At 41.3% G+C, this 23,876-nt stretch overlaps 1 protein-coding gene across 2 annotated transcripts in view; it reads right to left on the bottom strand.

Annotated features, from left to right (window-relative positions):
• Window positions 1-16,103, bottom strand: part of LOC113024643 (voltage-dependent T-type calcium channel subunit alpha-1I-like) — a 264,807-nt gene extending 248,704 nt beyond the window's left edge. For both annotated transcript variants that reach the window (XM_026171859.1, XM_026171860.1), the window contains exon 1: window positions 15,365-16,103. The gene's annotated coding sequence lies outside the window, so the exon portion shown is untranslated. The remainder of the gene's footprint in view (window positions 1-15,364) is intronic.
• Between the last annotated feature and the right edge of the window lie 7,773 nt (window positions 16,104-23,876).

Below are 23,876 nucleotides of genomic sequence, written 5' to 3'. Positions count from 1 at the left end.
ATAATCTTATATATATGTCATATTCACAGGTGAAGGATGCATTTGCAAATCACATTACAGGAAAACAAGTTTAAGCCTCAAATCATGCCAGCAAGTATTTGACATTCACAGTTGTAGTATTTAGATTTTGAATTTGTGTGTAATATGCACTTTGCAATGCTATAATGGACTATTTTTGGAGATCCACGTTATGCTTTCAAACTTATTCATGTAGAAATGAATGGTGGTGTAGAATGAATGGAAAAACAGGGCAATGATATACTTTAGGAAAAAGTCCTCAGGAACGCCTTCAGGAAAACCTCATAAACAAACTTACATCAGAGACAAAAATAAGTTGTATCAGCCTGAGCTGTTCTCAAAGGCATTTAACACCAAGCACAGCTTCTGCTTCACACAAAAACTCTTGTTAAAAGGCATAACTGCATGTGTTTATGTAATAGGAAAGTATGTGCATTACACGTGAACTATACCTGAGGATAAGACTCATTTATTAGTCTATACAGGAAGCTGCCAATAATTTTCTGATCATGCCTGGGCATGGCCACGGCTGAAGGGTGGTTAAGGCTTTTCCCAGCCAGAGACCACTTGATTAGATTTCCATAGAGGATTTTTCGAGGACATCCTGGACCCTTTGCCTTGTTACCTAAACTTTTCCTGAGCTGCTTTTTGTCTAATAGCCGTTCTGCTAGCAGATGTCGCTGCCATACGGGTTGTGCTTAGTTTAGATGGTATGAATAAAAACCATGTGAATGCCAACGCCCAAGGTTTGCCAGGACGATCAATGGTATACAACTCTGCTGTAGCTGATTAGCATATGCATGATATTTCGACATGCACTCAGTGGTTGGTATAATTAGAACAGGTCCACATTCCACCCTAATGCCACCCCATGTCTGTACTCCACACTGCAGTTTTGTTGCATTTGTGTTGCACCTCGTCGGTGTTGCATTTCGTTCTCATTGTGTTGCATCAGATGGAAGTGCCCAAGTTCAAATATAATCTGTCGCAAGTTTTATTATATATTTTTTTTCCACGTGCTACATTGAAATAATGAGCAGCAAAGTTCATAATGGTTGTTCTCTGGAGTAATGGCGCATACAAAAATTATTAAATGATTGGCAGTTTGAAGAGCTATTATGTTTCCATTCCAAAACAAAGAAAAAAAGAGAGCGATAGAAAAGATTTGCTATCTTTTTACTGCCATTTGGACAAATTGGAGGAGCGTTGGTGTGTATATGCAGGTATATCCACCTCTGGAAGGAGGGACGTGTTCCCTGCAGAACGTATATCTTGAAGAATAACGCTGCCTTCAACATTATATTTGCATTATGTTATTTATTGTATTCCTTTGAAGTCAAACACAAATCCCACGTAGCTAGCTTAAAGCCACAGTTTACTCACTTATGAAGACCCGACTACACTGTGGAACATGCAGAATTTGAACTATAATCTTCCATACTTATATCTGACTAGCGCCTGTGGGTGTAATGTAGGTTGTCTCAGAGCAGGTTTTGTTTACAGATGGCACAAATACCTAACCCTTATGTATAGTGATGAAGCAGGAACAGATGCTTTTCCCCTCTGCTCCACTTCCACAAAAAAACAGCATTCAGTGGAGAAGACAAAGGAACAGAAAAAAGCCCCACAGAAGCAACACTGTATAAAAGTATCTTCTTTCCAAGCAGGCTGTCAAAATGGCAGATGGTAAAATGTATAATGTAGGAGAGGGAGAAGGTAGATGTGACACGGAAAACATGGATGTCGGTAGAAAATTACTCATGTATTCTATAATCTCTGGTAGTGATGAGTTGGTCTGCAGAAACCCTTGTGAGGCACACACAGGCACACGCTTCTGTTCAGTTTGGCTGATTAAGGTGCCGGTCAGATAACTAGTCGATTCTGTGTGCGTGTCTGTGCGTAATTACTACTCTGCCATGGAACCATAAATGTCGGACTTTTTCTTTCTTTAATCACATTTGCATCAGTCTTCTTATCTCTTTCCTCCCACAAAAATAGTATAAATACACACACACTCACACACACACAGCTGCATATCAGTCTGTGTCCATGTGAGATTCAACCTGCAGAGGTACTCAGTTCCTGCTCTATTACCATCCAAAGTCTGAAGGCCCAATTACCATCTCGCAAGTTGTCCCTCTACTCAGACCTCAAAGAACATTTGAATATAGCAAATTCACCTTTTTTTAAAGCTTCAGTCATTGGAAGTGACCAAAAAAGAAACTACTACCACAGACACAGGCTTCTTGGGGGCACCGGTCCCCAACCCCCGGGTCCCTGTCTTTTCCCGTGTTGTAGTTGTGTGTCATTTTTTTAAAAGAAATATTTACGTGTTACCATAGTGACCAGAGAGCATTAAGAGACAGAGAGGAGGATGTTACTCTCAATGTTGTTGGTGCATTTCAGGAGGATGCTGCTAATAAAGTTACACAATGCAGTGAATTTACGTTTATTATTATATTTACAAAAAACCACAGTTTTTGTCTTGGTCGTATCATTTCATACCTTAAAGGCCGGTCTGTGAAAATACTGTCTGACATTAAACCGGCTGTGCAAAAAAGGTTGGGGGCTGCTGTTTTAAGTTGTTGGTCTGAATCAGTTGATGAGTTTGTAAACCTTTCCCCGTGGTTTGGTTTGTTTTCACACAGAGAAAAATCCAAGTGAATCAAAATGCGTCACGACAAACAATGTGAGACCATCTGTTCAGTCCACTCACTGGCCAGATGTGTGTGGGGTGGGAGCAACAAAAGTAAATGCAGGTGCTGTGAAAAAAAAACAGAGAATTTATGTTCATTTCACAGCTAGCCTGTACAGGCCTTTGCACATCACCTTCCTGCATTGAGAATACAAAGCACAAATTGTACCAGACGTTCTTTTTAGCTTGAACGTAACGTGCTGCCATTTGACACCAAAACAAAATGCTATGGAGTTTGTTTGTTTTTTTAAAGAGAACAATCACCTTAACATAAAATGTATATTCCAGCATATCCAAAATGAATGTTACTTGCTTGGCTTTCCTTCCTGCTGTTCCCTTTAGACGTTGCCACAGTGGACCTTCTGCCTCCATCTCACCCCCTTGCATCACCCTCTGCCCTCTCTCACTACATCTATGAACCTCCTCTCTGTTTTTTTTTCTTCCTCTTGCCTAGCAGCTCAATCTTCCACATCCTTCTGCCAGTATATTCTACGGTGGCCCCGAGAGATCAAATGCACTGCAACTTAAGAAAACACCAGCAAACAGAAAATGGCTGCAAAAACACAAATCAGAAACAAAAAGAAAACAAAATTGCCAAATGGGGAAAACAGTAATGTGACAAGTAACATGCTAACAGTAAACAGTTAATAGCATGCAGCTAATATGAATCATGTGATTATAAGACATATTACCTAACCCCTTTCCTCTTTTACAATACTAATAAATGCTCTGCTTCTTTTTCAAAGCTGGTCTGTGAGCTTATCATTTCCCCACTTCCATTTTCTCTTATTGTTGTTGCTGTTGTTGGTTGGTTTTGTTTTGCTTTTTTAGAGCATTTTTTCTATTAGGCAGTGTTTTCTCAAGTTGCAATCTGCTTGATATCTTAGGGCCACCGTAATATCCACTATCTGCACAAACTACCTCAAACTTGCCTCTAACTTTGCCTCCAAAAAGCTAAACCTGTCCCTCTGATATAGTTCTTCCTTTCCGTCCAGTTCACTCCCAACAACAATAGCCACATAGCCAAATTACCAAATATTTTATCCTAATTAAACTGCAATAAACTGAATCTCTACCTTTGTTTTCTATTGCGTGGACTCGTAAATGAGTTAACTCCATAGTAGTTTAGAACATGGATACAACAAACAAATGAAGTTTATGATGCATGTCAGACACTTTGTGGTTGCGATTGTAATTCCTACTATTTAAACGTCTTATTTGGTAGAAGAAAATTCTACAAATGCACAGAGGAGCAGAAGCAGATTACATAATGAATAATGATGTAGCAGCCCTCTGATATTTAGAGTATAATATTCTTACCTTACTTACATCATTAAGTTCACTGTAAGACATCGGCAATATTTGTATCTGTATAGCAACACAAAGAAAATAAACACTCAAATCAAACACAAACTATGTATGCCATCTTGTTTTGCGCTCTAATTTTATCCATCACCCAAGTACAATTGTCTGGTGTTTGGTTAGATTTATCACTGAGGAAGTATGGGATGCTGACTCAGCTGTGGACTAAGGCAAAGAAGCTTTGAAACTTTAAAGACCAGAGTGAGTAAGTTACATAAAATCCCCCAAAGTCATTTATTATAATAAAGTAGAGAAAATCAGCACAGAAAAGAAACACACAAACACGAGCTCTTAACAGCCTCTGTCTTAACCTGGTTTAAGCTGATTGAAACTATGAAACTAGTGAGAAAATAATGCTGAGGGTACCTACCTAATAACCCCTGCTTTGTTTGCTTCGTATTTTGACTGAAAACGATCAATCACCTCCTGAGCAGTTTGGCAATCGAGGGAGTGCTTCCTTGGTATCAGCTCCTCATAACAATTTGTGTCTACCAGGAGAACGGCCTCCATGCATGAGGGAGAAAGAGGCTGAAAAATACATGTTATGGAAGGGGAGGCGCAAACCTTTAAGACAAACACTATTAAGTTTGGATAAGAGGTACAACACCATTAACACTTCATGAACGAGAGCACACACACTTACTCAAACTGCAACAGTGTTAACAAATGTACAGCAGAACTGAAAGTGATGCAAAGAAAGCTGATCTTTTAATCACGTCTTCTACATTTATAACAAGTGCTGAAACCATTAGCTGCTCTAAATATCCAAATCACTTTGTAAACTGACAGAACATTAAAATATCATTTTTTAACCACACGTTCTCTGATAAAAATCCTCAGGGTGATGTAGGAGCAGTTTTATTTGCAGAACAGTAAAGTAACTGAATGTGTCGGGAATCACTATTTTAAGTCTTTAAGACTTGACTTATGTGCCAAGACTGGCGGATTGATCTTTTAGTCATCATATGTTCCCTAACGGTGATGAAAAACAATAAAATAGAGTATACTAAGAAATGCTATTAACAGTATGAAAGTCCCTTGTCTGCTTGTCATTTGCTCGGTTCATCAGCTCTATTCCCTGAGTGCATCTCCTCCACTTGTTAGCCCCCCTGGCACTCAATTCTCCGTGCACCACTGGGCTGCAGCCTGTGGGTGTGTGCATGTGTGTGTGTGAGTACGCAGGCAGTCCCAGCCTTCTACGTAAGGATATTTAAAGCCTTTTGGGGATGGTTGGCTTGGTAGCAGAGACAACACCTGTGCATGAGTGAGTGTGTGTCATTGTGTAAGAATGTGTGTGTGTGTCAGCCTCATCTCCAGAGGGCAATAATGAGCTGCAGTCAGGGTCAGGGGCTCTGACTTATGAGGACGTATTGATCCAACAAGCCTTGCAGTGATTGAGGGTTGTTTGTGTGGACAGTAACTTCCTATCACTGAGCTTGGAGTACTGCATCGTGGACAAGGAGGAAATAGTCTCACAATCTGTCTTCCAAACATGATGTTTTAGCACACTAGCCCCCTAACTGCAGCCACTGTAGCCATGAACAACCTGGCTGAGCCGTAAGATTTGCAAAGCACTTAATTAAATACATTTTGTGTTTAACAGCATTCCCCCAAAATTAGCAGTAGTTAGCAAATGTTGCTGTTTGATTCCACAGTTCCACAGTTGATTGCGGCAGATTGCTGCCCCTCCCTGAGCCTTGTTCTGCCAGAGATTTCCTCCCGTTAACAGGTAGTTTTTCCTTCCCACTGTCGCCAAGTGCTTGCTTGCACGGGGTCGTCTGACTGTTGGGTTTTCTCTGTATTATTGTAGCACCCTGAGGTGATACAATAAATTGAGCTTTTGGTAACTACGTAAAAGTGTTATAATATTATTAATCCACCAATCAAACCCCTACCCCCACCCTAGGGATAGCTAAGGAGGTAGCGCAGGTCACCTACTAATCTGAAAGTTGATGGTTTGATCTCTGGCTACCCCAGTCTGCATGCGAAGGGGCCTTGGGCAAGATACTTGAAGCATAAAAGAAATGCTTGTTTGACTGGATGACTGTGGCATGCTTCAAGCTTTTGTCTGCTAGAGTAGAAAAGCGCTATATAAGAATCAGTCCATTTACCCACCAACAGCTATTTGGGATTACTTTATTGGCTACACTCACTTCACTCATAGTTTCATTGTCGTTCTTGGATTGGTTAGGTTTAGGAACTAGAGCTACTTAGCGTTAGGTTTTCTGCCCCATCCAAATGTACTAACACTACCTCACTTTTTCCCATGCCCTTTTTCACATTGCCATTAGAAAATGTTTAAAACAGTACTTAATAAGTGATTCATATGCTTGGTGTGGAGTAACTCAGAAGGTACCTGGATGCTCTTTATCTTCATGTATAATGTTTTGATTCAGTTATTCTTTAGTCAGTTTCAATAACACATGTGCAACTTTAGCATCAAGTACAATGTTTACAACTCACTTTGCCCTTTAGCTAAAATACTGATGATCCTGAGAGCATTAGCTATATGCTCAGGTGTCAAATGCAACATCACCTCTATTCCCCATGTTTGGAGGATTCAAGCTCAAAGCTGAAAAAGACCGTGTTGAATATTAAATGATTCTCTAGGCTTCTGTTTGGCTTCAGTGTGAACCTTTGGGTGACAGCAATTAATATTTAATTGTGTTACTTTAAAATCCAACATATTAAATGAGTCATCGCAACGGATCAAAGTGATAGCTTCAAATGGCTTTTTTTTTTCTTTTTTTTTTTTTGCATGATCAGTGGTATAAAATCAAAGGACACTGTGTACAGTGATTAAAATTGCCAAAAATATTTACAGTTTACAATCTGCACATTCATTTTAGACTTTTTCAAATAATAAGTTGTTCATTTTCTGCAAATGGTAAAACATCTTGTTAGGACCCTTTACAGTGACTTCCACACAATATATCTATACTGTCTGCACAATTTATTAATACCAGTGTATGCAGGTGGAGCTCCTGCCAATACAAAAGTAATCTTTTAGCAGTTTATGACAAGAACAAAGGAGGAGTGCAGTCAAAGAAGAAAGCAGGAAACATCAGTGGTGTGAGAAATGCTGAGCACAGTCTTACTTGTACTTGCTTTTAATCCTCCAGAGTTTAGAAATACATTTTCTCATTATGGCGTTATTGTCTTTTTTTAAATATATATATATTAGGGGTGCAACGATACACAAAATTCACGGTTCGGTTCGGTTCGATACTTTGGTGTCACGGTTCGATGTTTTTTCGATACAAAAAAAATGTTCATGCCTTTTTAATTTGTCATTTATTAAAATTATAAATATATATTTTAACTCAAAAGTACAGTTTTTAAATTTAACCCTAACCCTTGTGTGTGTTTTTTATTTTGACAGCGAATACGCACCTGCGGACCACTTATGTGCAGCCCTGGTTATATAGCTCGTCATATTGCAGCCACAGAAATTCTTTTGTCCATGAAACCATAAAGCTGCACTTTCTTTTTGCCTTATAGTCTGATTTGTCATAACTTCTCCGTTTTGTGGTAAGCTTTTCTTTGGCTGTCACTTCTTCACCCTGACCTGTCTTATTTGGCTCAGCAGAACTAAAATATATATCTGTCTGTGAAGGTTCTCAGTCATCCAGGTCATCGTAGTCAAATATATATCCTGCTGCTTTTACACACGCACTCACATAAGCTCAGCGATTCTCTGCGCGATCAACCTCTCACATGTTTAAGCTTGCTGCGGGAGATTTCACTTGTCATGTTTGCATAGTAAGCTAACGATTAATAAGACGATGTCAGAGGAATTGGTGCACAAATTATCATCACTCACAGATCAGTGCTGTCGCTCTCTATACACAGTTCACACGATTGCAAAGTGAAAGCAAAAAAACAAGCGCAAATTCAAACGCGATTTCAATATGTCACATATTGACAGTGGCTCACCGATGCCAATGACATAATTACCCAGCTACATTTCTGAAAGAATGCAAAAGCATTGACATCTATTTTTCCTACAATAGCCCAACGGGCAGGGCAGAGATAGATTTTGGTACCCCGACTGAAAAAATCGCTAGCCCCGGGACGTCGGGCTAGCGATATTGCGAGCCCTGTATCTGATTGAGGAATCACTCATCTTTGGAAAAGAGAGTTTATTACAGAGAAATGTCTCTTTCCAAAATAAAAGCTATACTATCCGCTTCTTCTGGGCTATATTCTCAGCAGCATAAGGAGAATCATGTGCTAACATCTGTCTAAATGACTCGGCTAAAGTTAGTAGCATGCTTGCTTGTTTTTTTTCTGCTTCCACTTGTCTTTGCACTAGGATGATGTCAGCGTAAATGTGCAGTCATATTCGTTGTGTTCCCACTAGTGCTTTCAGGTTAATCTCGTTGAAATGACCTTAACGCCACAACACGGCAAATCTCCGTTAACGAGCTACCGCCTATCGCCCCGTGCATGGGGCTAGACGGCCAACATGTTAACGAGCTAACTGCGCTAACACACTAGTTCCCACCCATGTAATTGAGCATTGCATGGCACATCCAACATACTGTTTTACTTTAGTCCATGACTCGCTTACCTTCAGGGTCATACATCACATGAAAACCAAAATAATTCCAAACGCCAGATCTGAATGAGGGTGGGGGAGGTCCATCTTGTAAGGAGAGCTTAACTTCTGTCTCGCTAGCTTGCCCTGCGCTCTTCCTTCTGACGATGCTGTCTGTGTTGAGCGCTCAGTGAATCTGCGTTCGACTACTCCGCCTAGGCTGCACTGTCGACCCTAGGTGGAGTAGTTGAACGCAGATTCACTGAGCGCTCAACACAGACAGCATCGTCAGAAGGAAAGTTGATAAAATAAATTACAAATTTTGTATTGTTCGATACATATGCGTACCGAACCGAAAGCACTGTATCGAACGGTTCAATATCGATACGAATATCGTTGCACCCCTAATATATATATATATATATATAAAAATAATTATTAGTAATCATAATAGTTAGCATGCCTTGTTTATATGTATATTATGGAAGAAGATGGCTGCTAAAGAGACAGTCTTAAGAAATACTGATGCACAAGCAGGGGCTATGCAAGTACTTGCATGTAATAACATTTTGAAATGAATTCTAAATTTTGCTGCGAGCCAAGAAGGCAGAAAAAGAAAGTGGGTTTTATTTTCCACAGACCAAAAACATGAACTATCAAAAACAAGTGCTGCAAAGTAATTTAAACACGTTTTTTTTTAGAGATATGAACTATAATGTAGACACATTTTTTGGGGAAGCCAGGTGTGTTTGTGTGTTTCCAGCTCAGGAGCTTGACAGTTAAAGCAACAGGTAGCATGTGACAGCCTTTAATAAGGTCTGACAATCAGTGTTCGATACACCTCGAGGCAAACAGGATCCAAACAAGCCAAACAGTTGGTGCTCAGATCGAAAATGTGTCTGTCACAAAAACTGCTAAATTATTTAACGCAGCAAAGAAGTAAACAGTATTTGGCAAAGGGGTGGGGATGATTGGGGGGGTCAAAGCTTGCTGGCAAGGAGAGACTGATGTTTCACAGAAAAGGTGCAGAGAAGGTGCTAAAATGTATAGGGTTTGGTGCATTTACCAAACCCTATACAGGTGCTATAAAGGTGATGTCACTCTTTCATCTCTTCCCTACCTTTAAAAAAAAGCCAGAGGGTGTCTGCACCTGACAGTTAACTGTTACTGTGTGTTTTACTGCAGTATGTGTTGTACCTTAATGGTGCAACTCCTGGAAGTCTTTAGGCCAGAAGAGTTCTGCAAGCTAATGTATAATTGAAGAAAGACTTTCACAGTCTAAGATAACACCCTGCACACACACTGCAGCTTGAATTCAAAACAGCTGTTGTGACCACCACAATGAGGATCAGCACCTCACTTGACCTTCCAAGTGACCAGATTTAAACATCATTAAATGGTAATGTGGACTTCTTGAGCCGGGAGAGCCAAGGAGATATCCATCTCCTTCAGTCCCCCAGTGTGCTAGGAGCATTCTCTTGTAAAAAAAAAAAGGAATCTGATATGTTCGGACACAGTTCAGGAAAGGTATGACAGCATTTCACAGAGGACTGACAGTGGTATGAAGAGAGGGGGGCTTCTCTCTTCTCTCAAGAATTTATTTAATGCATTTCCATCCCGTACACCACAGCAGGATAATGGCATGCTTATCCAATGTAGTGTATTACTTTGGTAAGAACAACTGCTGGACGTTGATATCTGAATTCTATGTATATACATCCTGCATGGATGATATAGAAGATGAAATATTGTGCTGCCTTTTCACTTTGAATACAGCATTTTGTATTATATTTAAACATTTAAGTTGTCTGTATGATTTAAAACCAATCATTAAGGAAGAACAGTTAAATGAATGGTTTTTTTTAATTAAAAGTGCATTTGCATTCAGTCTAGGTTATTGTAGGTATGTTGGGTTTTAAATATTTTCTCAAACGGTTACTTTTGCATTGCCCTTTTTTAAGACAGTAGCTACAGGGACAGACAGGTGATATGACCGAAAGATCAGGGGAGTGACATGCAATAAAGTGCCGGCCAGACCAAAATTGAACTGGGCACGCTCTTGATGGCATTTGTGCCCTCGTGGTATGTACCCTCATCACGAGGCTATAGAGTTATCCTGAGCCTACACATTTGTATTATAAAACATTAATAAAGAGAGTATTTTGCCCGTGTTCTTTTCTTCCCCCTGCCTTTTACAGCCAGTTGCTTTGTGACTAATGACATTAACAGTAAATCAGTTCTTCTTCTTCCACAATGTGTCTTCCATCCTATCTTCCTCCACTCACCCCCAACCGGTCATGGCTGCTGCAGGTTTCTTCCTTTTAAAAGGAAGTTTTTCTTTCCCACTCTCACCAAAGGCTCAAAATAGGTGGTTTGATTCCTGGGGATTTCCTTCAATTACTGAAGGGTCTTTACAGTATAAATCACCTGAAGGCAACTGCTGTTGTAATATGGAAAAAAATATACAAATTGAATTAAATTAAATTGAATCTTCTTGTGCTTCTTTTTACATAAAAATGGACCAGCTCAAGAAGACGACGTTCATGAACACGGTTGTTCTACAAATGCCAAAAAGCCCCAAAACAAAGTAAACCGAGACACAGAACTAACCACTGCTATAACACAGCCCTTCAACACGAGTCCAAAGCAGCCCCCGTCTCCTTTACTCAGAGGTAATACCAAGCTCTGCACTGTGGGTCAAATACACAACTGGAGCTATTAACTAGGCCTAGCTAATGGTTCTGACATTCTCAACATCACCATCATTGCCAGTGAGTGTGTGACCAAACTGATTCACTGGATTCACTGATCGTATTGAGGATGTGAACGTCTGAATCTGTTTGATATGGTTCCCTCATGTGTTTCCACTCTATATTTAAAAAGTGATATTGTAACCCGCGAGTCTCTCTGTGCATTAAACATACTGTTAGTCCTCCATGACTAACAGTATGTGAGAGGTCGTGTTGTTCCTGCTGCAGCCCAGTTGCTGTGTCTGAATGGCCATCATATTTGTTTTACCCCTCTAAAATGTTTAATCTGTTTCCCTTATAGTTAAACAGTGTTTGAGAAAAAAAACAAACTAAAAGCTTAAAAAAGCACCTTTTTGTAATATGTAGCTAAGCAATATGCAAAACGTCAACAATATATGACAACCAGTGACTCACTTGTCTCATGGCAACAAAAAAGCCATTTTTAGTGAGTGGCACAATACTTAGTCTAAGTTATTGGAAATATCAGTGAGTAGTATTGTCCCCAAAAATGTGTTAAACTGTTCTGAGTGCTTTGCGTATCCCTCAGCAGCCATGCCATTCAGACATTAAAACCACATATGTCCCATGTGGAGCACTGAAATGAGGGTTTGTTCATGTTTATAAACCAAGCCTCTTTATTCTTAAATACAGACGCTTGTGATTTCCAGAACATGTGTCTGAAATGGTATGGTAATTCATTTTTACTGCACTGTAACAAATACTTGGAAAACAAGCACAGACATGACACACAGGAGTCAAAGATATTGAAATTCAGATGCGATCTAGTTTCCATTGTTCACACGTGCAAAAATTGAAAAGAAAAGCCTGAAAATTTCAGTTCACTGCAAGTGAAATTTAAAATTGGACCTTCTACAACGCACTTTGGCAGGTTTGTATGCACAAAAGCACACACACTATGAAATAGAAAAAGAAAAATGGATTTGGATGAACACATTCTTGTTAACCCCAGTGTCCCCAGTGCAGAGTCCTTTAAGGTATTCAGCCTTTAAACTGTAACACGGGTTTGGGTTCAGTGTCAACTTTTGGCCTCATTCCATTTCCTCTCTATTACATTTTGACCTCACATTAGAGGGCTGAAACTTCACTTGCCGCACGTTGGCATTGGTACCTGCTGCTGTTAGTCATCATCCCCTCAGAACAAACAGTAAATGTGATTTTAAATTGAGTATGCTGTAGACGGCTGAACAATTTCCACAAAAACATGTAGACACTGATTGGGCCACACCGCTCTCTGCAATCACTGGCCTGGTTTTTCTCATTCGCAGAAGAAGAAAGGGGGATATATGATCTGTGTTTTGCTCAGGTTGAAAACCAGCCGCTGCTTTGTGTACTCAAGGAGAGGTGAATTATATTGGCAGAGGAGCATTGGACAAACATGAAACAGTACTCGGACCAACTTGTATGTTTTATGATGTTAAAAAGCCAAAGAAGTAACACTATTTGTGTGGGATTTACCTAAACGCAAAACCAGTGTAGTAGTACAATAAGTAAGGGTAAGCTATGCGTGGAAAAAGTATCTGATCATCGGCATACAATCATCCTGGTGCAGGTCCTCCTTGTTCTGCTGAGTTTGGGATTTCTGTTTGTTTTGTTCTTGTTTTTTATTCTTTCTTGTTGTTTGTTTCTGGTGATATTTAGCTTGTTTTCTGTTTAGTTTTTAATATTAAAATTCAATTCAATTTTATTTATATAGCGCCAAATCACAACAAAAGTCGCCTCAAGTCATAATGACCCCAGTGTTTTCCAGCCTGCGTTAGCTCTACCTTGTAACATCCGCTTCTACCCTCACGGTTGCATCAAATAAACCTTGTCTTGCGTGTAGCTTTTGTCATTTTTGGTTGGACCCTGTCAGCTTGCTGCAGCTTTTCTGTGTAAAGTTTGCATGTTGTCTCTGGTCCTGAATGTTTTGTCTTTGGGTACTCCAACTTCCCTCCACAGCCCAAAGACAAGCATGTGCATTTAATTGGTGATTGTAAATTGGCAGTAAATGTGAATAGTGGTCTGTGTCTTTGGTAACCCTGGTGCCTGTCTGGGGTTACCTTTTGTTCTATGGCCACTGGGATTTCTGTGAATTGGACGAGTGGTATGGATGGACGGATGGCACCTGACCTTTATCATTTTTTCAGGTCTTGCATTAGTTTTACTTCCTTCCTTTACTCTGATTCTCTTCACCTGTGTGTAACTTCTATTTTCCTTTTGTCCTTTGTTCATTCCCAGGCTTCTTGTGTTTTTTTTGTTTATTTCTCAGAGTTTTGTGTTACTTCACCATTAGGACGGCACTTCTGTATGCTTCATTATCTGCATTTGGGTCCACATTCCAAACTCCACACAAAACATTCAACATCTTTTAGAAATAAAGGAGCCTAACAGTGTCTGTGCCAACAAAGCAAATGCAAGGACACTGGTTTTATTCTGTCCACTGGCCGAGAAGGTTAAGATAAATAGGTAATGCCCACTGAATCGTGACTATCATTTAATTAGAGCTGATGACTGATACAGCCTATCCTCAAAATGCCCAATGAACAGACTGATATACTGCACCAAGAAAGAGCCTGTATATGAATAAATGAAATATCATATTTTTGAGTTCTTGTCCAAACCAGTAGGTGTTTTAATCTGCGTCAGCGGTCCTTTAGCTCAAACATGATTCAACAAATTCACAACTGGTCAATACACAGGATACAGTGCAGTTACTGCCAAGCAGCTCAGCTGAGACAGTTGGAAATCTGAACGCTTGTGCTCGGAGGCCATCACAGAAGTGGTAAGATGAAAGCATTAATGCTTCTCCCACCAGTCGCACATTTCTCTGGAGGATTGCACTAAAAAGCTTTGTTGTCACAAGCCTAATCCTCTGCCTTACAGGCCGCAAAACCACGGCCAACCACGTCAAAGGGAAGGAAGATCGCGAGTTTAGGCAAATAAATAAACAAATAATTGAAAAAAAATGAAAAAATAAAAAGTATAAATGAAAAGTTCCCCCATGGGAGACAGGAAGTCACGTCAGTTGCATCCATTTCCCTTCTTCTCAGTATTGGTGATGAAATGAAATACCATCCTTTGGTTTTAATTCTCAGCCTCCTCAAGCATATTTACTTTTTGTTTCTTTTTTCTTTTTCTTCTATTTTTTGAAAAAAAAAAGACTGCAGTGAATCTTCTTCATGATATCATGTCTGACATGCAGCAGCAAACCTCATCTAGTTAAAAAGGCAACAGGATGCTTGAAAGCAGTTGAAAGAGTGCCCCCTGTTGCCTGTTTGACAATCCTTCTCCATATAAGTCAATTAAGGAAAAGGATCATTGTGCTTGCAAACACTTTTGACACTGTAACGCTGATGCAGATGAAGCACTCTCTTTGGTTTTCTTTCTTTTAATTTGACTTTCTTTACAGAAGTTCACGTGCTCAGAGAGACAGAGAGAGAGACGGGGGCGGTGGGGCTCACCCGGACCTGTTGACCCGGAGCCATGTGCAGAAAATAGAAATTCATTATCTATTATCCACTGCGCTTTAGACCGACCATCGTCATGGTGGAGCGTCTTTAATTTATTCCGATAAGCAGTCACATGACATGGACCATATATTTTAAACACCGTGCGCACCGCATAGTTAATAACCTCGTTAAATCATTAACTGCTATCACAGTGAACGTAATCGTAATAATCTGTGCTGTTTCTGTGTGTTTGGACACAAACTGTCAGGATTTTTCGATGATTATCATGTTTACTTTAAAGTTCTTTCTCCCCCTTTTTTCATTTCTCAACAAACAAATCTGAAGCTGAAAGCCTCACATTGCATGAAATCAGTGATAGATTAAGGTATCTGTGCAAAGACGCAATCCTTTCGTCTTCACGTTGAGATCAGTTTTCTTTTATCTGCCACATCTGATTGCATTCCGGTCATTTTTTTGTCGTGATAATTCTTCTGATAACACAGAATAAAAGCAACAGTTAATAGGGAGAACACATGTGGCTTTCTCTTACCTTTTCAGACATCAAAGAGCGTGTCTACAGTTGTTCAGGAGAAGAAAAAGCCCAGTAATCCGTAAATCAAAGCTCTACTTTCCAAATTCTTTCCCCCCTCCTCTTTGCTCCCTGTAACTCCGAGCGATTGCCCTCAAACCCAAATCAAATATCCGTCCAGGAGCATTCCTGTGTTCAAAGCACTCCAGCTGAATGTCTTCTTATCCGGTTTGTGTTTTCTGGTTGCCACCGAAAAACAAGAAAAAATGTATACGATAGTTTAATCACTGCAAGAGGGAGAGGAAATTTACTGATGAAATGGACACCTGCGCGCATCAAAACCGGATTCGACGGTGCGCCTCAGGAAACCCACTCGTCTTTCATCTCTTCTCTCTTGCCCAGTCTTATTTTCCCCCGCTCCTGTGATCACCGAAACGGAGAGATCAACACTGATGAAGGGCCCCCAGATCGTGTCCAAGTTGAGCAGGAGAGCAGTAACGCTTCCATCAGTGCAGACTAACGCGCTGCGCCCTGAAAACTGGAGAGGTTAAAGGCTGTGATCAGTGCCGCCGCACCGGGAAATATCCGAAACCTTTAACAGGAGTAAAGACGGACTACAAGACATGACGGAGCAGCTCCTGATAACCCCCCCCCCGTGTGTGCTCACACCATTTCCACTTCCAATTCCCGCACGACCCCGCCACGAGCCTCTTCACAATGATGTCCTCTGATGAATTCCAGGCAAAGCAGCGAACCCCCCCCCCCGACGACTCTTGGGTTTAATCTGCCGTCTCCCTGCGGGACTCGTCTCTCCAAACTCGGGGAATTCCTCAACTGAGGCGCAGAAAAAAAAAAACTACAAAAAAACAAACCAAAACAAAAAACTGGGAGCCAGTTTATCCTTGTCGCACAAGAGAGCGCAGCAGAGACTCGAACCTGCCTGGTGCGACTGTTCGGTGGGTCCCCCGTGCAGATTTTTAAAGCCGTGGGGGTTTCACAGTTTGCTCAGGCCATGTCTGAGCGTACGCACATACAACATCGGCGGGCTCGTGGTTGATTTTTTCTCAAGCAAAAGAAATGAAAACCCTTCAATGAGACTGACAGCTTCTAAAGCCGGGCACCGCTTTCCTGTGATTCATGTGTGATCGGGAGGAAAGCAGAGCCTTGTTTTTTCTCCACATGTTAACGAACAGATGTTCCATCTCAGAGTCTCTTGCTTTAATACAATAAAGTTGGAATATATATGTATATATATATATATATATAGTTGTAATGTGGTTTTGCTTGTGTTTGTCCGCGCCAGTGTTTTCGCTGAAAGATACAGGTGGAAACCACAAAGAAGGAAAAAAAAAAAACTGGGGGCCTTTGAGGTGTCGCAAATGAATATTTTAAAGGGGGCGTGTGTGCGCGTGCGTGGCAGAGACAGCGAGACACAGCGAGAGAGAGGGAGACGTGGGAATCAAGCTGCGTGTTTTTGCGCGCAACAGTGAGAAGGTGAGTGACAAAGAAGGGTGGAAGTGAGCGCAGAGTCGCAGATTGGAAGATCAGCACCAAAGACAGCGACGGGTTAAAACGATGTTGTGCCAAAAAGTGATTCCCGATGTTTTTATATATTTTTTAATGGCTATTATTTTTGCTTATACTAGTAAAAAGAATTTACTAATTTATGAATGGGTTATGTATAGAATAAAGAAATGGCATATTCTGCACTTATCTTTGTGACTCCCTGTTACTGCATTTTTTTGGTACTTAAAATGTCTTTATTGAACTGTAATGTATTTTTTTCAATCTCTGCTGTCATCTTGCCTCAGTCTCTCTTGAAAAACACATTTTTAACGCAAGTGATACTTTTTGAATGGCTAAATAAACTAAATATAACTGTCACTTTGCCAAAAACCAATAACAGCTTCTACCTTGTCACGGGGATGCCCTTTCTGGCTCAAAATAACCTGATATCCTACATGAGAGGTTTATTTGACCCATTTTTGACAGATTATAGGTCAACAGCTAATTTATAACAGGTCTAATCCCAGCAATTACTTTTTTGGCACCAGCACTCTGGCTTTACTGATTCACTCCCCTTTGATTCCCTAAAATATGTGTAAGAAGACCATCTTGCCTGTCGGATTGTTTACTGATGTTAATCAGTAACCAACAAGCAATAAAACACACTACAAAGGGCTAATTTCTTTGAGGAGATTGGAAGCTGGTGGTAAAGGTCACAGTTAGGAGAGAAAAGATCAAACCATCTGTCACTCTTTGTGCCATTTCTAATGAGCAGATCACTTGATTTTTCACATCTGAGATGATTTCTGTAGAAATCCTTTCAAACTGCTCCATTACTGTCCAAGTCAGATAGATACTGACCATCAGCAGACAGACGTAGACAAATGAGAGTAAAAAGCTCAGGGATTACTTTATGCTATCAAAAATGTTGCATTGAAAATTGATTTGTGAGCAGTGTATGATGTGAAGATTTATGATTGTCCTGAGATGCTTTCGATGTCAAAGATTCCTTTTACATAATAAATGCACATCTCCTTTATTTTAATGCTAAGTATAAGCAAAAGCAATGGCAAGAACTCTTGCACTTTGTTTGTAATTCATTTCTTGCAGGTTGTTTTTAAAAGCTGCAGTGAGAGTACCGACTGGGATTAGAAAGAGAGAGCATATTTCTCCCGCACTGTCTTCTCTTTGTTGCTAAACCCATATCAAATTTAAAATCCTGATCCTCACATACAAGGTTTTGAATAATCAGGCCCCATCTTATCCTAATGACATTGTAGTACCATATCACCCCAACAGAGCTCTTCATTCTCAGACAATGGTCTTACTTGTAAATCCTAAAGTATTTAAAAGTAGATGGGAGGCAGAGCCTTCAGCTTTCAGGGGCCTCGTCTGTACAACAAGCTCGTTGTTTGGATTCAGAAACCTGCTCTGCTTTTAAGATTAGGCTTGAAAATATACTTTTTGGTTAAGTTTATAGTTAGGGCCGGATCAGGTGACCCAGAACCCTCCCATCATTAGTTATTACTAATCTCTGACTCTCTTCCATAGTGTGTCTTTTGTCCTGTCTTCCTCCTCTCACCCCCAACCGGTCAGCAGATAGATGCTTCCCCCTGAGCCTGGCTCTGCTGGAGCTTTCTTCCTGGTAAATGGGAGTTTTTCCATCCCACTGTTGCCTCGCTTTTTTCTTTTTATCATTTCAGGACATTTGCTTTGCAGTATAGTATCTTGAGGTGACTGTTGTTGTGATTTTGCACCCGATACAATGAATTGAATAAAATGAATGAACTGAAGTGAAGTAAAGTGAATTGAAATGAACTGAATTTTCCACTGATACTGCTGCTGGTGGTACTGGTGTGGTGATCGAGGCTACATTTGGACAGAATAAGAACTGGACTTCTTTCAAATCAAAAGTTTGGGTAATCATAACAAGCAAATACTGATGGCACAAACAATCTGTAGGCTGCATCATGAATCATCAGTGATTGTCTTACAGTAGCTCCTCCACTATTGACATCAGTGGTTCAGACTTGAGGCCCAGAAATGTTTCAGTGACGCTGCATAAAAGGGTAACAGCAGAAACGATGCTCCTGCTGTTATCTTCTTCTGATGTTTCGTTATGGTTTCTGACTGTTTGTGAGACTTTTCCTTGTTGACTCTGCCTCGTGATCATGTGCGTTAAATACGAGCTTGCATCACTACAGGTTGTTTCGAGGCGGTGGGAATGGTGCACGCAACAATATTGTCACACTGCAGGCAGTTATTTCCTTAATGAAATTTTTTAATGTCCTTTGTGCTTGTCTGTGTGATCTGAGGTGTTTTTGCTCTGTTCTTCTCTTGTGGCAGTGGTGGTAAAAATTGTAATTAAGCTAATAAGCTAAGAAAATGATTTCTTTCTAGTTGAAAATTCAGTTGCCAACCACCGCTGAATGGTAAAGCTACCTCGCAAAGTGACTGCAGCAACACTCCTTTATTTGGCAGAAATTTATCATATACTAATACGGGCTGTTGTAGACATTATGATCCTGTCTAACACTTGACAATGTACAACTTTGCACTCTGGAACAGAAAACCTGTTTAATGTCCCCTATAGGACAAAGGCTTGGCTGAGGATGTGCCCGATTTCCTGATAAATAACCCGGACATTTAATTCACAAGGTGCTGAGGTTTTTGTCTTTCGAAATTAAGTTTCTCTGTTTTCAGACTAAAACTGCCAACTTCTCAGTATTTCAAGAGATGCCTCATCTTGTCCCTGCCTACTTGCATTTTAAGCTGTTCAGTAACGAATGACACTGAGTTATGAGTAAATGCAGGGAGTCAAAACACATTACACTCCGCTGCCAGTAAAGCCGATGGCACGTCTGGGGATCGTGCCAGAGATCTGTCTTTTGTTGCAGAGGCTCATAGAACGACAGCACTGTACAGAAGACTTGCTAACAAATGTGTAGGTCTTGCTGATTTAATCAGATTTTAACATTACTCTTTTTGTTTTGCAGTATTGAGATAAATGTGCACCTGAAGTCCACAAGAAATACATTTTGGTGATTGTGCACAGCAAATATGAAGCTGTTAGCTTAGTTTAGCCCAAAGACTAGCAATGGGGAGAAAAGCCTGAAGTACCACCTGCAATCTTGCTTTGTATATAAGTGCATCACATTTTGTTACCCTTTTCTTGATCTGTCAAAGTTCTGGGCTAACTAAAGGCATCAAAGAACAGGAGAAATGCATGCTACACATCGATGCAGAGATGCTGGGACAACCAAGTGTTGGGTATTATATTTTTTTTGAAGGCTCCCAGCCTTTTGTCCTAAAAAAAAAAAGTAATTAAGTAATAGTTAAACAATTAAATGATAACAAGGTTCCTATTTTCAACCACTTACCAAAACAAAATATTTTTACAGTAACACTTTATAACCGCGAATAAGGCACAAGTACCCTGTACTTACATGCAATTTGCAGGCAACAAGTCAGGTTTTTGCAGGAAACAATGAAACAAGTACACTGTAAGTACCCTGTACTTTCTGGGGCATGGGTCATGTTACGGAGTGACTAAGGTGCAAGTACCCTCTACTTATGTACAATTTGCAGGAAAGTATAGGGTACAAAAGATGTAAGATGGTGAAATTTTGTTTGTTTTTCCAGATATTTATCATGAAATAACCCAGTATTTGAAATTATGTAATTTAATTTAATGTAATTATTTTATTGTTTCCTGCAAAAACCTGACTTGGTAAACAAAATTACAGGTAATTACAGGCTACTTGTGCCTTATTTGCCGGTCGTGTGTTACCCATCAGGAAAGCATAGATCATGTGAGCAGAAGGATCGTCTCTTTATAACCTGTGATACAATTTGATGCTTTTCTTACAACCGAAGGAGTTGTCCCCTGCTGGCAACTGGGAATAATGCACAATTAATGCACTTTCATATACAGTCTATAGAAGCTGCAACTAAGCAAATAATTCTAGATGAAAATGTCTCTGGCACTTTACATCTTTCCATTGGCTGTTTCCCAATGGCTGGTTGACTGTTTTCCAGTTGGTTATGGAAAGATGAGATATATTTAAAAAGATACAGAACCTGATAATATAATATATTTTAATCTTAGCTGCAGAAAATTCTGCTTACAGCAAAAAGTTTGAGGTCTGAACCTCTTGGTTATGGCTCTGTGTGGGCTTTAAATGTCTGCAGTGAGCCTGTAGATGCTCCAGGGTCTTTCCAATGCCCAAGACATGCATATCAGATTAGGCAGTTAAGGAAATTGATGTGTGTATGGATACCAAAATCTAGGAGATTTTCTTTTTCCCCACAGCAGGCATTGAGCTCTCTTTACCAGCACACATCTTTCTTTATCTCACACGCAGCTGCTCTCAGAAACCCACAGTGAAGCTCAGCACAGGTGGCAGCGTGGTTTATCAAGCTCATATTGGATTTCACCTTGTCCCTCGCTACTGCAAACACAACAAGGAAGGTCAAGTGGCCTCCAAGACAATGGACCATAATTCTACCTCTGGAGGCAAAGCAGTCGTTGTGCATCTCAGTCACGTTCATGCTCTCAGCTTAATGTCCACTTGTCTCTTTTTACAGTCAGGTCTGCATGCATAAATGTGAGGTGACCAGAATGAGGTGACACTGAAATATGGTAAGCAGCACGAAGATTCGCTCAAATTGATTTTTCTTTTAGGCATTCTGCACATGATTGTCTACAGCAGGCTTACAACAGGAGGAACAGAAGAATAATCTAAAAGCAGCTGTTGGCAAGACTAATTAAATTTTACTGACAACAACCAGAAAAAAACCCGGATGTCACAAAACACGGTTATTGTTTTCAGGCTGAATGGTCATCTGTATGTTTGACGTGCTCTCATCTTGCCAAACTCTGATTGGTCGGTGTTATTTTTATAAGAAGAAGAGCACTATGCCGACAACCTTCCTTAGTTATGGTGTGTGTTTGCGTATGCGGTCCTGTGTGTTGTTTGTGATCTTACACGCCCTCCTTCATCCCTTCTGTTTTCCCTCACCCTCCAACTGGTAGCATCAGATGGCTGCCCCTCCCTAAGCTCGGTTCTGCCGGAGGTCTTCCTGTTAAATCGTCTGATCGTTGGAGTTCTACACTGAATATTTTAGGCCCTATCTCACAATATAAAGGACTGAACTGTTGTTCTGAACTGGTGCCATATAAAATGAAAAAATGATTTGAACTGAAATGGGAGTGTGGAAATGTAAATTTTGATTCAGTGTTGGACTTATTGACACAGTGTCAAAGTAGCCATCGGGCGCTGAATTTAGTTAAAAATGAAATAACATTTCACCAGTTTGCATCGACAGCTCCAACATCAACAGCAGCTGTCAGAGCGAGCTTGATGTGAAGCCTCCTGTTTCATCAAAGCAGAAAATGGCATCATAATAAATATTCAGTTCAATTCAATTTTATTTAGATTGCAACAAATCACAATGCTTTATATTGTGAGGTAAAGACCCTATGACAATACATATTCTAGAATAACACTATCAACTGAGTTCATGGTCTAACTCCACTTTGTTTTGCACACATATACAGTTCCTGTATGATAAGTGCTTTTCTCACATAATGAAAATCCATAAAAGGTGTCACAATCGGGCGAATTACACACAGTAATTCGGCGTGCCCGTGTGGCGTGCTGGTTAGACCCAAACGCGGTGAAGGCTAGCGGTGGGTTGGAACAGACACGCAGTTATTCCAGTAATGATCAGTGCACGAAGCGTGGCTTCGGAACTGGCGTTACAGACGGAGAGCGAGTGGAGCCGGGATGAGAAAAAGGATCGAAGGGAAAAACACTCACAGTTGCTGAATCAGGCGGAGACTGACATCGGCAAAGTTTCGGAGCTCCTGACACGAAGAGAACGATGTCTGAGCGGCGAACAGGTGGGTGGCATCTCTTTTAAACCCGGCCCTGTGATCAGCTGATCACGGGCCCTTCAAAGGGCGAGAGACCGGTGGCAGAAGAGACGTGAAGGTTATGAGACAGCTCAGCCCACAACAGGTAACGAGGCCAAGGCGACGGTTGGGCGGAGATGAAGCACCTCAAGAAGCGCCCCAACTGTTGATTGGTCCGTTCAACCTGCCCATTGGTCTGAGGGTGATAGCCGGACGAGAGGCTGGGAGACGCTCCAATCAGGTGGCAAAAGGCTTTCCAGAACCTGGCGGTGAACTGGGGCCCCCTGTCGGAGACTATGTCCTTGGGGAACCCGTGAAGCCGGACGACATGGTCCAAGAGGAGCTCGGCTGTCCGTTTGGCGGAAGGGAGACCGGGAGAGGATGGTGTCAAGACCGTCCACGGATGGGAGGCCGGTAACAAAGTCAAAGCCGACATGGGACCAGGGACGTCCTGGCACAGGGAGAGGGCGAAGGTCGCCAGCAGGAGGCTGAGTGGAGGACTTGGCCCGAGCACAGGTGTCACAGGCAGAAACGAATTCACGGACGTCCCGAGTCATGGAGGGCCACCAGAAGGCACGACAGAGGAGTTGGAGGGTCCTGTCAGGCCCCGGGTGACCAGAGAGCGGGGATGAGTGAGCCCAGAGCAAGGCCTCCCGACGGCACCGGGATGGTACATAGAGCCTCCCAGCAGGGGTGTCAGGCGGAGGTGGTTCGGCGGTCAGGGCATCCCGGATAGAGTCCTCCAAGGGCCACCGAAGGGGGGCAGCGAAGCAATGAGAAGGTAGGATAGGTCCAGGGTCTGACGTGAGGCCATCCTGGGCGAACTGTCTGGAGAGAGCGTCCGCCTTAGCGTTCTTGGAACCAGGGCGGTAGGCGAGGTGGAAATTGTAAGGCTCAAAGAATAAGGCCCAACGGGCCTGCCTTGGGTTGAGCTGCTTGGCAGAACGAATATGGATCAGGTTCTGATGATCAGTCCAGATCAGAAAAGGTTCTTTCGCTCCCAGGAGCCAATGCCGCCACTCTTCTAAGGCCCACTTGATGGCCAGGAGTTCTCGGTCTCCGACACCGTGCCGTTGCTGCGTGGGAGAAAATTTACTTGAGAAATAGCAG

Source organism: Astatotilapia calliptera, chromosome 6 (genome assembly GCF_900246225.1).
Source record: "Astatotilapia calliptera chromosome 6, fAstCal1.2, whole genome shotgun sequence".
In the NCBI taxonomy this organism is placed as follows: Eukaryota; Metazoa; Chordata; class Actinopteri; order Cichliformes; family Cichlidae; genus Astatotilapia; species Astatotilapia calliptera.
The sequence above is the reverse complement of the archived record's forward strand: the minus strand, read 5'-3'. Positions and strand labels throughout refer to the sequence as shown.